The sequence below is a fragment of the Pteropus alecto genome, unplaced genomic scaffold, assembly GCF_000325575.1.
Source record: "Pteropus alecto unplaced genomic scaffold, ASM32557v1 scaffold96, whole genome shotgun sequence".
In the NCBI taxonomy this organism is placed as follows: domain Eukaryota; kingdom Metazoa; phylum Chordata; class Mammalia; order Chiroptera; family Pteropodidae; genus Pteropus; species Pteropus alecto.
Genome location: NW_006438979.1, coordinates 956,891 through 963,860, shown reverse-complemented (window position 1 = coordinate 963,860; position 6,970 = coordinate 956,891).

The following is a 6,970-nucleotide window of genomic DNA, read 5'->3' as shown; positions in this document are numbered from 1 at the left end:
CGAGGGTTCCGGGACAGGCGACCCGCTCACAGATGTTCCCACCGTGACACGGTGACATCGCAGCAAACGGACACCGGGAAAGGCAGCCGAGCGCCCGTCCCAGGGGAGCCGCCGGCTCGTCTCATCCTCAGACCCTCGGGACGTTAAAGCAGGACAGAGTCACCTTCGGACGGGGCCTGGGCGACCTGTGTCCCAAAGACCCGTTTGCAAGGACGACGAGAAAGCAGAGGTCACGAGTCCAGCTCCGGTGACTCCAGACGGAAGATTAAAGACACTGTTTAGAGTCGGCGTCACCGTGTCACGTGATCTGCACCGATATCACGCCTTCCTCCTGTGGACGTCCCTGTCCCCTCCCCTTTCTCAGAGAGACCACTGCCCCTGTCCCCTCATCAGGACCCCGTCTGGGCTTCTGCCGGAGTCAGCGCGTCCGCAACAGCCGTTCTCCGTGATCTCAGATACTCGCTTGTCACCCTCACTCAGAAAGGCGGTTTTATTTTTAGGTGAAAGCTGCTTTTATTGTGAAGGGACTCGGAGCACGAACCCCAAAACGTGTCGCTTCGGCATGAGGATTATCTCGAGCCGAAGGCCGTTAAGAAGGAGGAAACGCGCCCGCCTAGAAGCAGGACGTACGACCCTGTCGTGCACATGTCACCTGCTTGTCATGTCCCTCAGAGAGAGGACGGTCATCGCCTCTGGAAGCAGGGAGCTGGCCCTCGGGGGGGTCTGCCCAAAGCGACCCCGCCGGAATGACCCTTCGCCGCCGGGAGCTTCCGCACGAACGTGTCGTCCTACACGAGCGTCCCATCTCCAGAAGCCCCGACGGCTTTTCCTTAGCCTGGTCGCTTCTGCCCGGATGCATCTCCTTCCGTGGAAACGGCACGGAAGCCCCCGGCCTCAGCGCTCCTCGGAGGCTTGTCTTTGTGTCTTGTGGGCCCCCATCCCCATGGACCCCAAAATCACTCGCCCTGCCGTCGACGTGCCTGGCTCGCTTAGATCCCCAGGCCTCCCAGCACCCCCCGGGCAGGTGGAGCAGGAAGAACGCACCCTGGGGGATGGGAAGCCTCGTCATCGTGCCGCCGGCTGGGTCACTGGGCGGGGGGCCCAGGCAAGTCCTGCCGAGCCGAGGGGAGGCTGACGGGCCTGGGCGGGGCCGAGGGTGAGGACGGGGTCCCTGGAGCTGTGCGTCCGCACCCGTTTTTAGGAGTGTGTGCATGTGTCTGTGTTTGTGTGTCGGTCTGAGTCTACGTAGGTTTGTAGGCGTGTGTTTTCATCTGTGCCTCTGTGTCTGTCCGCATGCACCTGACTGTCTGTCTTCCCACGTGTGTGTTTGTGCGAGCATCCGTGTGGCTCTGTGTGGTGCAACCGTCTGTCTGCGTTCACGTGTTTCGTGAGTCCGTTGGTGCATGCGTGTCTGCGTGTCTGTGTGTACATGTCTGTGTCCAGCTGTGTGTGCATGTGTGTCTGTCTGTGTGTCTCCGTCTGTCTCCGTGAGCTCGCCCGAGGCACACACGGGCTTCCGGTCACCTCCCCAGGCCCCACGCGCCTGCATTGCCGTGGTGCTCGTCTGCCCGTGATCGGGGAGGTCTGTGTGACAGCCTGATGGGCGGCTCATTCTGCATTTCACCCAGGGCCGTCGGCTGCCTTCATGGCCTTGAGGGCCTTCACGTTTCAAGGAGCATGACAATCCATGTCACTTAGGTCTGGGATGGGACAGAGATGAACCGGGACGATGGCATCCAGGGGTCTTAAGCTCCTAACAGAATGAGACGCCTGAGACGCAGAGCCCGGCCGTGAGCGGGGAGAATGTGCCCGAGCTGGGAGCCACCTCACAGCTCTCGTCCCCGAAGAACGTGTCCTTGTGAGCCGCCCTGAGATGCCACCTCACCGAAGAACGAATCTCTCCCAAGGAGGTGGGGACGCCGCTCCGCAGAATTCCAGGGAAGAAGCCCTGGTTCTCGGGGGCTCATTCATTTCCGACGAGGGGGGATAGTTTGGGGTCTTTTCTCTTTACATCGCAGGGAAATGACGTCTGCGTTTGAGTCTATAGCACCGACCGATAAATTCCTGTAGGCCTTGTCCCTGAATTTGAAGGGAAGCGTATGTGCGTGGCAGAATATTAAATTCGCCCTGCTCCCCAAAAACTAGAAGGAGGGCCACAGCTAATCCCCGAAGCTGTGAAGATGTCAATTTGCACGGTGGACGAGAGGCAGGGTTGCAGGCCGGATTCCGTGTGCTAAGCGGGCAGGGTCCCGGCTCATCCGACTGGGCCCGGTGGGCTCCACGGGTCCTCGCACGAGGAACCCAGACGCCGAGGACCGTGGCAATGTGACGAAGACCCCCGTGTCACTGGCAGTGGCGGCGGGGACCATGAGCTCCAAGACGCTCGCCGTCTCGAGACGCTGGAGAGACCAAGGGAACACACTGTCCCCAGGACCCGCCGGGGGATCCAGGCCTGCTGAGCCATGACGGGGCCCCAGAAAGCTGCTGTCCCACGGGTGACGTCATGCTCTGTCCGAGATGAGAGCTTCGTGGTGTTTCAGGCCACGGGGTGCGTGGTCGCTGTGACCAGCTGGCACCGGACTCTCGTGAGCTGTCAACCTCTTATGTCGAAATGGTCTCGAAGACCCTCAAAAAGCTGGTTCTCCAAAAACCGTGCCGGTGCAGGGCTGGCCGTGGGCCACACGCTCCGGTCACGTAGCAGCTGCTCCGGGAGCCGCGGCCCGAAGCCCGTGTCCCAGCTGCCGACGGCGCCCGTGGGCCTTTCGCCTCGGAGCTCGTGCCTGGGCAGTGGAGGGACTCGTCACCGAGGGAGCCCGGCGCCAGTGACGAGCCCGGCGGTGCAAACGTGCAATCCCCTTTCCAGGACGAGGCGCCTCGCACACGCCGGCGACACGCGAAGCCGCCTGGTGGCTGCACCGCCGTCTGAGCCCCGCCTGGCGCCTATCTGTCCTCATTCCCGGGGTCCCCTCCACACACGTGCTCACACAACGACCGCATCGCAAGAGCGCTGGGGGCCTCGGTGGCCTTGAAAGGATCGGCGATCAGAACGGCAGCCGCTTCCACTTGGCTTCTAGGGACTCTGAGCTCACAGGACGCCGTTCGCCACCCGGGGCCATTTGCTGGAGAGAGGCTGTGTCCCCCTTCCGAGGACAGCCAGGGCACGATGTGGCGAGCCTCGGGCACGTCCCCACGCCGGGCGTCCAGCCTCATCTGCAGAGGTCGCACGCCGTCCTGGGCGCGTCATCGTCAGCGTGCTGAGCTCAGACCACAGGCCAGCGGAGGACGAATGGCTGTCGGGGCGGAGGGGGCGGGGCAGGAGCAGCTCTGCCTGTCTCACGGGCGTCCCCACCGCACAGACGCACCTCGTGCTGCTCCCGGGGCTGCGTGGTACGGCCGATCTCGGCCCCCCAAATCCTTACGTGGAAGCCCTCACCGCAGGACGTGGCTGGATGTGGAGATGGCTCTTTACAGAGGGGGTGAAGGTACAATGAAGTCGGCAGGGCGGCCCTGATCCCACAGGACCGAGTCCTTATAGGAAGAGGAGATCAGAACACAGACACATAGAGGGACGGCCGCGTGCGCACACGGGGAGGGGACGGCGTCCACACGCCCAGGACGGAGGCCCCGGGAGGGACCGGCCCTGCCCACAGCTGCATCTCGACGTTCAGCCTCCCGGACGGGGACAGATCAATGCAAGCCGCCTGCCCGGTGTCCTTGGTGTGGCAGACTCCGCCGTGCAGCCGTGTAGCCGCGCCCCGTTGGACACACTGGGGTCCAGTTGGACATCGAGACGCTAAGTATTGTATCTTTATATAGAGAGACATTGGGACTGTGTTACTGCTCAGGGAGCCTGCCGTCCCTCCCGCCCACGTGACGACTGTCAAGCTCTGGCCCCCAAGGACGTGTAACACGTGCGCCCTTTTTATGAGGCTGCTTTAAGGGACACGTCACCTGCTCCGACGCTTCTCGTCAAGGAGCCTTGACATCGGAGCCTGAGCGCGGGTGGCAGCTCGGGACTGTGGGGAGCGGGGTGCGGTTGGACCCTTGACATCCGTTTGCTGTGGCTGCTCCTGTCACAGAAGTGTGATGGGACCTGCGTCCGGAAGCTGTTTATTACCCTGGATTCCGTGGCATGCGCACGGCTAAGTGTTTCCATCCCCCGCAGGCCCCATAACAGCCAGAGAGTGAATGTTCACGGCCCTCTCGTGGCACCAAGCTGGCCCGGAAAATTCTGGATGGAGGGCTCATTATTGTTTTCTGATGGCAACTTTTTTTTTCTTGGCATTACTGGCTGCGCCCCGGGAGCTCACTGTTCCCGCTGCCTGCGCGTAGGGCGCAGTGAGCTGTGCCTCAGTCCTCATTTCTATTTTCCTTTGCAGTGGGTCCTTAATCGCTCATAAACGTGACGTTTCGATGAGGACGGTCACGCGGTCCCCGTGCACTGGCCGCAGCCTGCACCCCAAAACGCAGATGTGAGCCGTGGCGCTTCCCGTTGACAGTCAAAGGGCCGGCTCTCGGCGCGTCTTGTCCTCCGTCCCCCCGAGACGGGCCGTGCTCCAGGACTGGCTGCTCCGTCCCCCGCGTGAGCAAGCAGCAGATTTCGGTCACGTGCGGGCCACTGAGGTGTCGGAGCCACCGGTGACGAGGCCAGCGCTTGGCGAACTCAGAACACTGGTCTGGGACCGGTCACGAGCGGGGTGACAGCGCCCACGAAGCCGGGCTTTGGGGTCCACCGATTTCTCTGCCTCGCGTCCCCGGGCGCCGTGGAGAGGCTCGGCCCCCGCCCCTCGCGTCAAGGGCGTTCATGTCGGGGGCCGCGGACGCCCCACAGAGCTGCGCTGTGTCAGATGCACGAGGCTTTCGCGGGTCATGGCCGCGGTCGTGGGCATTTGCCACTAGGCTGACTCGTGGCAGTGCTGAGGGTTTTGCCCGTTTCTGTGCTAATTTATGTACGTGAACCGCGGAGTGTTTGCCTTGGGCGGGAGGGGCGGCTGTGCAGATCCGGGGAACTAGCAATCGAATCTCTCGGAGTCTAGCCTACGACCTGCAGGCTCACACAGACACACAGACACACACGCAGATACACAGAGACACACACACAGACACACACACAGACACAGACAGAGACACAGACACACAGACACACAGACACAGACAGACACACAGACACAGAGACACACAGACACACACACAGACACAGACACACAGATACACACACACAGACACACACACAGACACACAGACACACACACACACACACACAGAGACACACCCAGACACACACAGAGATTACGTCAAGGGAACCCAGTACAAAAAGCATTTATTTGCAAACCACCGGAAACGAGTCCGAATCCCACGTGGGGGGTGGTGACGCAGGCTCACGTGTGCCTCTCGGGCGTGCAGTGACAGGGACGGACTTCAGCGAGCTCTGCAGCTCCTCGTCGACGAGGACCAAACGGCCCGTGGGGAGCCGGGGTCCCGCCCTGTGCACCCCGCGCGGGGAGCCTCTCCGAGTCTCAGCAGAGTGAGTTCAGGACGGGGTTCTCTGCAGGAAGCCGCACCCCGGACACGGAAAGTGGGGGGCTCCATCCTTCACCGTTTCCCTGCAGCCCAGGGCTCAGGTGACATTCAACCGCTGGGGACAAGGTGCTTTTATCATTCCGGGACCCCTTTCTGTGACAGAACAGAACATCGTGCGTGCGACGTTAGGAATCAAAGCCACTTTTGTTCCTCTTTAGAATAAAGTCACATCAGATGTCACATTTTGAAAGGCTGACAAGTATCGCCGTGCATCACAGAAGCCACCGAGGTGTCGCCGTTTACGCGTTCACTACCCGCCTGCCATGCCGTGTTCCCCCAGCGACGTTCTGGCAGATGCTCTTTGATCCGTCTTCAGCTGAACACGCGTGTGTCTCGTCCACACGGTGCTGCAGACGTCACCCGGTCTTCCTGCGGCCCAGCCGATCGCGCGTGTATCGCTGAGGGTTTAGACGCGTGTCTTCGGCTGTCGTAATATTCTACAGGCGGTGCCAGGAGCCTGTCTTAGGGTTGTTGGCACCGTGGGGAAAATCTCCCTTCGTTGTCTCTCACGGGAGAACCGGTCGGATTTCAGGGCATATTTTTCTCGTGCCGTCATTCACCTCGGTGCACGTCGAACCGAAGGCCCTCATCACCCGGCTTCCCGTGGCGTGCTCGCCGCGGCCGTGTTGGAGGCACGTGCTGTCGTCCGCCCGGAGGCCAGCGGCCCTTATCCGTCCTCGTGAGGCGTGGTTCTCATTTACGGAGCAGCCGCGGGCATATTTATGACATCTGCTCCTGAAACGCATCCCTCCACGGCAGCGCGTGAGCGTGCGGTCAGCAGCTCCGCGGCGAGACAGTCACGTACCTTACGGCGTGAGCCCCCGATGCGTCTCCTCCCCGCCTGGCACCACGTGTGGCTATGACAATGTCACCGACGATTCTCCCTGTGCTGCGCGTCACATGCCTGTGATGAGTTAGTAACTGCCGATTGGTCCTGACTCTGCTCCGTGTCTGCGCCCGGCCCCCTCCCCCCTCCCCCGCCTGGCTTCACTGCTGCTTTATTGACAACAGCCGGGACAGGTAAGCGACCGGAGTGTGTATCGACAGACGGCTGCATAAGAAGAGGCAATACGTGTGTGTGCCACGGAATATTACTCGGCCGGGAAAAAGGCAGTCTTGCCATCGGCGGCAACGTGGGTGGGCCTAGAGGTGTTATGCTGAGTGACATGACGAGGACACGGACAAAGAGCAGATGCACGTGGAATCGTACGCAGATGCCGGTCACGCCCTTTTTCCGTTTTCTGTTTTCTTTTTAAAATTTCTTGCCCCATTGCAGCGGACGTTCCGGATTATTTTACGTTACTTCCGGGGGTGCACGGTGCTGGGACCTTTATGGGACCCCGCGGCATCTGGCGACCACCCACTCTGCGCTCCGTCCCGACTCCTTCAA